Here is a 12222-nt window from a genome sequence, read left to right as displayed (position 1 = left end):
AGGTAAATGGTTAAAGCTGTCAGTGTATGAAGAAATAATCTCGGCAATTGTAACTTATTATTATTTGAACTAACAAAATACTAGATAATTGTTAATCATAAAACTGGATTGTTTCCCTTTTAATTTATCAGTGTATCCACACTACTTGTTTACGATAAAACGGCAAGCAGAAAACAGCTGGATTCAGATCTTTAAACTTACGTACGTTCTTTATTCCTTTATCAAATATGACTAATAACCTTAAGAGTAAGGGAGAAACTAAATGGTTATGTTATGATGGTTTAGATAGATGGCTGGAAACGAAAATATTATTACAATCAACATGCTTGATGAATCGCCAATTGGCAAACTGATATGACACTCTATAGTCGATTTAATACTGTAAATATGTAATACGGTAACACACATTTAATTAATACTTCACTCCTTTGTCTATCGTTTTAGGTTTACCATATAAAAATGAATTTAAATCTTAGTTTATCAATCGATTAATGCCTCACATTATTTCAAATACTTAGTGTAATTGTGAAAATGAAAATAAATAAAATAAGTCTTTCATGTTGTATTCGAAAATATTTAAAGCACTTACATTCAATAATTCCTTTGCCTTTAATATTTTAGCGATTACATGTGCATAAAAATAAATATCGGTTTTTCCATTTTTGTTTTTATCACCGTTCGGTCAATGTATATCACACAAAAACCCCAAAATCATAAGAATAGATTTTGTAAGTAAATAGATGATTGTAATTCTGTTAAATGTATATTTTGTAAATTCTTACCTTTTCACTTTTCTTACGACATAATACTGACAGTTTTGTTCAATTACGTAACATCCAAAAATAGCTTAAAAATTCCATGAAAGGAAGTTTTTATGTTCATGGTATGTCGTATCAGTGGCAAATCAAAATAATTATATGGTTGTGGTCTTATACATTGTTAAACATAGTTCATTCTAAAAATAGATGAAACATAAATCAATGACGGTTAGTATAAACATTGTTTAGTTAATGAAAAAATGACAGAACAACTTGCTGGTAAAGGGAGATTTAAGATGAGGATTATGGTTGAGCTGATATTAACTAAATTGCTTGAACGGCTGGATTTCTACAATTTTATAGGGTGAAATGATATTTTTCATTCATGCAGTCATATATCCGTGAAATCTTATATAATTACAGTTAAAATCTTTAAATTACAATTTAATAATAGAACGAAAGATATGGCACTACAACATGTTTAAAACCACCAGTTTTGTATTTCACAATAAATATATCTAGACTAGTCTTAAAATAGCTCCAACACATACATGAAACATAAGTCAATTAAAGCATGCTCTAAGCGTTATCTTTGTAACACTACAATACAACACAAATCCCTTTATTTTTAGTTGTCACAGATTGCATAATTCAATAACTAAAAATAACTTTAACATGTATCAAGCAATAACATGTGAACAAAAAAATAGCACTAATGATTATTAGCATGGATAAAAACATAATCAAAATTATTCATATTAATTATTATTTTGGATTTTAGTGATTCCGTATTCGAGGAGGAAAGCGGACAATATTTGAAGTATCTATTTAAATGCGGTAAAAATCCAACATGATTTGAGTTCTAAATAGAGATTTTCAGCGTGTACGGTTAACGATAGCCGGATACAAACACCGGGTAGAATATTCGTGGGTTATCTCAAAATATTAATTATTCAATTAAATAATTAAACAGTAAATCCTATAACCTTTTATGACAAGTAAGATAGGTACAAATATATACAATTTTGGAAGAGCATTCCCTGTATGTTTCCATACACTAGAGATTGTATCGTTTAATCTCTGCTACAGCGAGTTAAACACATATAGTATTTTACTACAGTAACTCTGTTTTAGGCACTCTTTGTTTAGGCCCCTTTTTACTGTGTATTTGAGCTGACTTGTATGGTGTTACAATATGGTCATAAGTCGGATAAATGTTCTCGACAATTTCAACGCACTATTGTGGAAATGGTAAATCAGTGCCGATCTGAGGTAACATATGATGCTGCTTGGCATCGTTTTGATGACCACGAAACCTACTTTGTATATATTTTATATTCGATATCCTGAATAAAACTGTTTTTGTGTTTTATTCATAGGGCTATTGATTTCATAAGAAATTCCATCAATTGCTATCACGGCTATATATAGGAATTCTGTTCAAGGTACCTTTCATGGCTTGCCACTCATGACCCTGTGGCCAAACGACAAATGTTTTTGACGTAGATAGAAAATCGGGAAAAGCAACCTTAATTCCATAGCATAGTCGCACTTGGCACTGATATGTTGAACAATGGCAACATCATCATAAACTTCTGGTATGATTGAAACCTAATAAGGACAAGAAATACTCCGTTTCTTGCAAAAGGTTTCTGAGGCTTGAATGATGAAATACGAAGAGTTTCTAAGAGATCTAAAACTGTCTCAGGAGTTTTCCAGGTCACTTGAAGAACCGAATGGAACATATAAAAGAAAACACATTTTTTGTCACTACAAATGTCTTTAACGATTCAGAAAAGTATATAACTTATATCATTTTTGTATATTTAGAATCGGATAAGACTCTTGTCGAATGTGTTTTAAAAGCATGCAAATAAGTCCAAAGTAACAGGTGGTGTCGGGGGAGCATTAATCAAGGCCTTTGAAATGTTATTCATTTTTTTTGATTGATTGATTCATTGTCCATTGTTACCTAAAATAAGAGAAATGTATGCATGTGAAATAAAAACAATTGTGTTGAAATAACTTAACAATACTTCATTAACTACTATTATTTTTTGTACCGTAATATTTCATAATTTATCATTCATATAAAGCGAAATTTCCCGCATGGAGTTCACGTGGACAATTTTACGCAAATTGTCGATAATAAATATCAAATGTAAAATGGAAGGTGAGAAAAAAAAAGACACAACAAAACATTCAATCTGTAATTTCACACTATAATTCATATTCTGCTTACCTGATCGGTTTACTCTTTTACTTTTTTTTTATCTTATTACATACAAATATGCAAATTAAACGTATTTTAATATCAAACTGATGAGTTTCGGTTATCTTGTAGAGGAATTGCAATAGATGCTATTGCGCACCGTCTTCAGCATGCCGGGGTCGACACGAGAGAACACAAGGCTAGTCGAGTAGCAGGTCAGTCCCACCAGGATAATCAACCAAGAACATCAGCAGATTTGAGATAAAACATTGCTAATGGACTTTCATCGTCACAAGAAGATCCTACGCCGCAACGCACACAGAGACGAAAAGAAAAAAAGAGGCCGCTTGCTCAAATTATTCGGGAAAATTTATTATCATACAACGATTTTATTTAAAACAAAGTTCCAAGATAGTGTCGAGAAATCTTCTGATTAATGAAATTAGATATTCAGAAAACACTTATGAACAGCTTTTAGTAATAGCTAAATGCAATCTTTAAAAGAAATCATTTGAAACGCCTCCTTAGAAAAATAGCCGTCTCCGTCTTCGTCTGTCGGTTCGGCTCAAGCTAAAAATCTCTAATAAGCTAACAACAATAAAACAACTCAGTGAACTTACAATAGTCAAATATTTATGAATAAAGTAGCCAATAATTTTTATTTGGTCTATGTACAACCGGGCTGACCTTGAAAAAACCTAACAATAACGGGGTTTCCGTAACATATCTGGAAAAAGAACAGGTGTAAAGTTTCATTGGACGGTTGTAAACTTGCATTGAAACAGGCTATTCATAATTGTATAATTGTAATGACAACGAATGAAGGTGGTTAATAAAAATAAGGAAAGAAAACAAAACAAACAAAAGTAACACCCCCCCCCCCCCCCAAAAAAAAAAAAAAAAAATAAAAAAATAAATAAACAACCAAAAAACCCCAACCCCTAAAAAAAAACAAAAAAGAAAACAACAGAATAACAAACACAAAAAGTAAAAATAAAGTAAAGATTGTTATCAATCGTTATTTTTTTCAGGACAAATTAAACATATATTAAGCTAAAGTTTTGTAAGGGTCTGGCTATCATTTGTGTTAAGTAGTTCCTTCAATTCTCTTTGACATTAATTGTCTTCTTTTAGTTCTGAAAAAAGGCATATTAACAGATAATGCATCTCATCGGCAATGTCTCTTAAGTTACATTTTTGGCACTGTTTTTGCTCATGAGGTTTAAAAGAGTGAGTCCAGTAATCTTTCGGTTGATTTGAGCTAAGCGCACGCAATGTACGTTCATTATTATACCATAAAGGTATTCATGGTTTGTTTATAGTATTTACTAGCAGATTGTAGCCTAGATTTATTCATGCTATTTTTGTTTAACTGGTAGGATTTCCGAGCCTTATGGTATAAATTTCGTACACGTTTGCACTGAGACCCAAACCATTGTTATGATCATTTTAAAAATTAGTTGTGGAAGGTCGACTTGCAAAACCTGTTTTAATGGATTGAAACGTTAAGAAAAACTTTGAAAATTTCTCAGCAACTGTATTGATGTCATGTTTTTCTGTGTTTTGGTCAGAATATTTGAAACATAAATCAAAGTTTCCATGAATCATTAATTTCGCTGTTTTTGACGTTTATGAGGAATTCGTTTTTTCCCTTTATTTTAGTTTTATCGCAGACATTTATGTTTTTAATATATTCTTCAGACGAAACGATTTCATCAATTTGTGCTTGTCTCAAGTCCTTTTTTGATAGAGCGATGAGTGCAAATTTTCCACAAAAGCGAAAAGGTAATGAATTCGTATTTGTATTGAGTATAACAGTCATTTCGTCTTGATTTTATTCTTTAATATAGCAGATCTATTTAAATAAAATCAGAGATAACAGAAAGTTACCAAACTAATTGAAAATAAGTTTTACGATACAAATATAAGTGCATTGCCTGAGTTTAGTGTTATACATTTTTTATTGTTGTTATTATGAAAGGGGTAAAAGAAATTCTGCTCATTACACATGTCAATTGTAACATTATTTTGTTATTTCTGATTACATCCTGATGCATTTATTGTAGGAATTGTGGATGTAAGTATTGGTACGCCAAATTCAGTTCAGATGGCAATCATGAACCTATATGGCGTGGTACCAGGTATCAACATAGACAATGTAGAGCTTCTTCTTCAAAAAGCAAAATACTTCATGAGTGAAGGTCTAAAATCTTTTTGCATCGATTGACTTCGTGCTTTTGAAATTATGGAAGAAATTTACGTAAACGTACTGAAACTAGCTTCGGTGTACAATTTTGAAGTTCCATATGGTATTACTTATATAGAACGACATTTGCCCGAAGATATTAAACCCAAATGTGCTCTGTACTTTTCAAAGGGATTTATATAAAAGTAATTTAATGACGAACGTCTTTCTTATGTATCAATCGACGAAAGGTTATCGTTCCTAACGACTGGGTGATGAGACAATGCAAATGTTAAAGAACTATTTGACACAATTGATATACAAGATGTTACCGGCTCTCTTTTGCGAGAAGCTTCTTCTAATGGTATATTTAATGATATTGTGGTTTCAGTCAAATCTGAACGAACGTTACATGAAAGTAAATGTAAATGTGATGTTTTGATCATGACCGGCGAGAAAGGTTCCCCCTTATGTACTTTAATACTAAAAACGACACGTGGTTTAAACTGATTCCTGAAAATGACATTCTTTATAGAAATATTTTTGGCATACGAACACAAAACCTGAGATATATTTCACTAAATGGAAAGGTCACTTGATGGATGCCTATGTTTACGACCTTGAATATAGAAAATAACGAAATAAAGTAAATGTATACAAGTTTCCTCTGAAAGATGAGAACATATCTAGGGAAACAATAACACATGTATGCCTAGCAGATAACACTTTGCTTGTTCTCACCAAAAAACATGTTCAAATTATAGAAACACTTGCTAATAATCAAACTGAAAATCAATATTTTGATGTTGATTGCCCTGGAACTTCATTAAGTAACATCGGTTTAGAATCTCCGCAAAAGAGAATCAGAATACCGATTGTTTGTGATACTAAAAGACTTAACCCAGCAGAGTTGATGACCGATGACCACAGTTCATGTTGGTAACGTAACAAATGATTATGTTGATATTTCACCATATCTTATTTGCGAAACATTGATATTTCACGGGCATGTTAAATATCACACTTACTACACTAGCTTTACTACGAAAAGACTACAAATCTGTGATACTGTTTGATCTGTTAAGGAGCAAAATTTAAACATTTTGTTTAGAGCCAGCAACTCTTTATTATAAAATGTCTACGACAAACAAAGAATTTGTTATATATAACAACAAACGTTGCTATTCTTTGACAAAAAAGGTATTGGCCACTTCCATCTCAAAGATACCTGATTGAGCTCTTTGAACTGGAATCTAATTACCAACCGACTGAATAATGTTTTGCAACGGGTTTTAGGTCATGTTTTAAAAAAAGCTGTACTTAATTGAGCCAGATGAGCTTTATTCGTCACGAAGAACTGATGCCCCAAAGATTTGAAATGGACAAAAATATCTATACCAGAAAAAAGTGGTTCATAAACAGCATCAAACAATCAGCTCTTTGCTGTGCAAATTTCAAAGAACAAGCTTCGCTGTCATATCCATTGTCCTCACTGTATATATTCTCAGAGATAATAAAGCTCCTAAAGGCTTCCGGAAATATACCAGATCTAAAGATCGGGACGTGCAGATTTCAAATATATTTTAGCAGCAGCCATGAAGAGTTCAGTTTTCGGCGAAGCATAAAATTCTACGAATGTTCCGCCTTTTAAACTCTTATACCATATGACTGAACTACACAAAACATAACATGCTAAGAACAAACACGTATTATATAAGATCTTGATTAGTGATCTTCTATTGAAACAATTATAATCACTCAATATTAGTTTCCAGAACTCCTGCGCTTGATATTTTGATATTTTTAAGAATCTTTTGAACGATTTGAGATTACACAGCTTGTAGCTAGCGTATTTGTTTTAAAGAGAAACACCTATACTGTAAAGTACATAAGGCGACTATCTAGCTTTACTGCCAGAGGAAGACTTTAGGTGTTCCTACAAGTCTCTGACGGTATTTGAATATACAATAGTGAAGGACAAGTCATTTGAAGCCGATGACTTTAACCACTCGGCCATGGAGACCCCTTGTGCTATATGAGAAAACGTTTGTATTTAATTTAGTGATCAACTCGTTTACCATAGCTTCTTCCATAAATTGAAACAGGCAAATAAACTACCTAAAAAAGTTTAGTTATTTGTTAGCTTTTCAACTGCGAATGTTTCTAAATTCAAAATTTCACCATTACCATGATTAAATGTTACATTCTGTTTAAGCCGGTGCTTGGGGGCGTGAGCGGTAGTTTGCACTTATACAGTACCGTCCATAAACAGACTCAATCAAACAGAGCCTGCAACATTTTCAATTTTAACGATTTGGGCTTTCTTTAGGGATTCTTATTTTATCTTTATTGCCACATCAGCGTTGTTTGTGCCACGTGGAGGCTTTAAAAGGTCGCCCCGTTATTTCAATCAGGGATGTTATATTTCGTTCAGCACGACATTATTGTTGTGCTTGTGGTAATTTAGTTCTTTCTATTCGGCTATTTTCATGTTTTTTTTCTTCAGTATTTCTCACTTGAATACTCTTGAATCACCCTTACGATATGTGGCCTGCTTTTTAAATGTGTCTTTTGACGTCTTATCTGAGATATGCAGGCTTCATAACCTCTGATCCCCTTTCAAAAATCCATTTTATTAAGTTCCGCACATTATTTTCTCGTTTACGGCACACGAATTTTTTACTTGGGGGCCATTGCGCTTTTCATTGAATGGCCTTTACGTGTCACATTGAAGGTACCATGATAACCGCCATATGAACACATCTGCGGATGTTTCTTAATTCAAAATTGTACCAGTTCATGTAAAATGTTGAATTCTGCTTGAGCTGGTGCTAGAGGCGTGGACGGTAGCTTGCACTTTGCAGTACCGTCCATGAACAGGCTCAATCAAACCGAGCCTGCAACATTTTACAATTTTGTCTTGCTGGGCTTTCTTTAGGGATTCTGTTTTCCTCTATTTCTATCAAACTGAGCGTGCAACATTTTCAATTTTGCCGTTTTGGGTTTTCTTTGGGGATTCTTATTTTCTCTATTTTTGGTGTTACCACAAGTCCCTGGTATTCGAATATACAGCAGTGAATGACAAGTGATTTGAAGCCGATGACTTTATCCACTCGGCCGTGGAGACCCATTGTGAAATATGAGAAAATGTTTGTATTTCTTTTAGTGAGCAACCCGTTTACCATAGCTTCTTCCATAAATTAAAACAGGCAAATAAACTACATCAAAAAGTTAACTTATTTGTTAGGTTTTTATATCAACAATATAAGAAACGTAACATTCCTTAATCTTTAACTGAACTTGCGTTCTAGCAATATCCTCAACATTTGAAAACGGTGTACCTTTCTTAATTGATAAATAGTTATTATGGAGATGCAATAATCCTTACAATTTACCACATTTAACCTCAAATATTAAAGGACATCAATCGAGAAAATATAAATACTTTAACCATTCTCCAGAAGTGCATGCACTTTCATAATAGAGTAATGAACGCGTTACGCTTATTTTCGATATAATTACCATATATTAACTGTAAAATTATTTTTGTACCTCGGGATTTTATGGGAAGACCCACATTTGCGGAGTTCCGGCGTATCTCTGTTTGTCGACCCTTTGAAAGTTTAATCATCCAGTCTGAAGTGACTCATATAAAAGATGTTATCTGGAACTCAGCAATTTTGTTTTGCGTACAATCAATTTTTTACCGTTATAGCTTCACGGTGCACTATCGGTCACAATAGATGAGTCAACCTGTTGTGCTTATTTTCGTAAAAATTTGTTTGTGACTCCTGATTAGCTGGGGAAACCCAAAATATCCTTTATTCCGGAGCAAGTCTATAACATGATCATATTCAATATAGTCTTTAGAAAATAAGGCTACCTTAAGGTTTTATAGAATAGATGTAAGCATAGGCATGGAAAGCTAAGAACAGGCTTATATTAATTAAAAACCTGTATATCACAAGTCATTGCATGTGTTTTAAAACATGTCCCCACCAGTCAGTGAAACGTTTAATCATAAGCTATGATTAATCTCATAACTAATAATTCTCATGTAACTACATTCTTTAATGGCCAGTTACTTAATAAGATATTTTTTCGTTTTATAATTGATACAATGTGAAGGTAAATTTCATTTAGTATATCATAAATTAGACAGAATAATTATAATAAACACAGTAACTACTCCTTAGAGAACGGCAATTTCCACTACACATAAAGATGTGACCCACCTATAAAAATACAGGTGTATTAGATACAATAGTACATTTCCATTGACTATAAAAAGAAATGATTCATATATTTTAATTAACAAAATATTTTACAAAAAATCATAATTGTCTTTAATTACGAAACAATTTGAAAACGTAATCTTGCTTTAAACATGTTAAAATGACATTATGCCCACCCAAGCGTTGAAAATAGTGGGTATACAGGTCAAAGTCAAACTATAGAGTTTCAGTTTCATAGTCAAGTGTAAAATCAATATCCCAAGTGATTCATAGAAATTATATAGATTTAATATCCTTCTGTAATGTTAACATTCAATTGATAAAAAAGGGTGGAGCAGTATTTTTTATACTTCAAGGTACTGTTGTATTTTATTGTTTTATCATCAGTTTTGGTCAATGACATTTATAATGAACAATCTTTTGGAATATTTTGCCAATTGAACTCAACTTGACAACGAAATAAAATAGCATAATGGCACTTTAATTACGCAATAAGTAGCTATAAACCTATATGCTACAAAAACCCACATGAATTCCCATTTAAGTGCATCTAAGACTGTCTTATATACAACTTAACATAGAATCTTATTTTCCAAATCTTCAGATCTAAATGATTCTGTGGCTTGATAATTGGTTTAGTTGTGCAGTTTCATCGCCTGTAGACAGGTTGGAATAAAATTGAACCCCTAGCTTACGCACACACTCTGAACTTAAAGTAAACACAAGCCGATGCTATTAATTAGGAACATGCACATGGAATGTCGTATTATTGTCATAACTATGCAATAAGATCTTCTACAATGCAACTAGGGCCCGCAATTGCATGAAGTCGCACTGCAAACGCTGTGTTGGTTCAGTGGCGACTTTAACAAACAATCCACAGCCTTTGATGTTACTGCGTTACTGATATACTAAAACCTAATAAAAAAACTCAGGGTTTGTGTTGTATTTCGCATAAAATAAATGATTTTTCTAGAGAAATGTAACTGTATCAATATAATTGCTTTGTGGACTGTTTAAAATATATATTCTAAACACACCGCCTTTTGTTTAATATAAAGAATGAGTGAGATGGAAACGTGACAATGTATAAAAATGTGTATATATTTTTGAAAATCCTTATATCCATTTGCGTTATTTTTCAATGAAACTTTCATATGTGGATGTCATATTTAGTAAAAATCTGACTCGTCCGAGAACTTGCAATGCGGACATTCAATATTACACCGAAGTTTACTTTTTGAAAAAAGGAGGACTATGAAAATATTCTTCAAGTTCACAATTTTATTCGAATAGTCCCTTATCTTTGGCATTGACACGTTCCTTCCAGTTGACATCGATTGAAGAATGATAATCTGCTATTCCTCATGAAATATGTATTGAAGCTCGATATCATTATGCACGCTTCTGCGTAAGACTCTTATCCAAACTCCACATTTAAACAATATACCTCACGCATCCACTCTTCCCTATTTTCGAGCATAAATTTCTCGACCTTATAATTCTCTGAGAAGATTGGCGTCCGGTGCTTTCGTAAAACAGTAACAACATGTATCGTTATGCAAAAGAAATCCATGTTTAGTCGGATAAAATTTCGTACTTATCTTTCTGCACGGATAATGATAGTACCCTGTCCATCTACACCTTCCCACTAGGTCATACAGGATCACATGTTAAATGCTGTCAGATTTGGTCAGTAGAGCTAAGACAGATTGATTATTCATACATATTTGAGTAAACTGTTTTCTTTCCGAAAGGTAAAAACAGTGAAACGCATTTCAACATATTCATTGAAGTCTTTTCCTACGTACAAGCTGGTTGCAGTTGATTTTATCTTCTCGTTTATTGCCAGATATGGAAGAAGATCTTGATGATGATGCTGATGATGAAGATTGTTCATTTAAAGATATTCCAGGTGTATTCATCACACACGAAACATCACTTGCACTAGTATCTGGAATATTTTCAGGTTGAAAACTGTGATTGTTCTAACGTCATTTATATCACTTTGATATTCTTCTTCGCGGTTTGACACATTCTGTTCACTATCGGAAACTACAAGATTCTTCATATATTTTCAATCGTCTTTGTTACTATTGCAACCACTGTATCATTGGTGATATTAGCATGTGTAATGTTTACATCAACAAGACCTCCATTTGGGATATCATCAAATTCCATCTGAGGATGATATATATGTATCTCATCAGATTCAAGGTCTACAGTGATAAAATTGTCGTCACCAAAATAACGTTCTTTGAAATACACTTCGGGGTTATCATTTCTTACACCAACAATTTCTCCAAATAATTCTTCGTAAGGATATTGGTCGTAGTAACTAGAGTTAAGCCTATACCAACGATCATTCTGTAGATCCAATCCCACAAAATAATCATTAGAAGACATTATCAGGACATACTTTCTAGAAAATTTCTTGGTCAGTCTTCTGACTTTAGTTTCTAAAATTAAATCATATTAAGACATTACATTTGGCTTTAGCGGTCTCCAAAGTTGAAGGCGTTACTTCTGATAAGTCAAGTGTTTTTTAAACAATTTGATAACAAAGCTTTTCGTCGAACTCACTAGGATAATTATTTGCCAATTTTAAGAAGGGAAATTTAATTTGTTGTCTGTTTGTACGTACGGAAAATTTTTCATCAGTGAAAAGACCGGAGAACTAAAATTGGCTTGGAAGATCAGGAACATCGTTGTGTTGAAATTTTCTGGTAGTGACTTTCCGATATTTCATACATACAGATATTTCGAAAATCATACCTTTTTGGATAGTTGCATAACAAAAGATGCAGTTTATTGTTGAATAATCTACAGAAC

Source organism: Ruditapes philippinarum, unplaced genomic scaffold (genome assembly GCF_026571515.1).
Source record: "Ruditapes philippinarum isolate M1 unplaced genomic scaffold, ASM2657151v2 ctg7930_1_1_1_1, whole genome shotgun sequence".
Taxonomy (NCBI): domain Eukaryota; kingdom Metazoa; phylum Mollusca; class Bivalvia; order Venerida; family Veneridae; genus Ruditapes; species Ruditapes philippinarum.
This window is presented reverse-complemented; position numbering follows the sequence as displayed.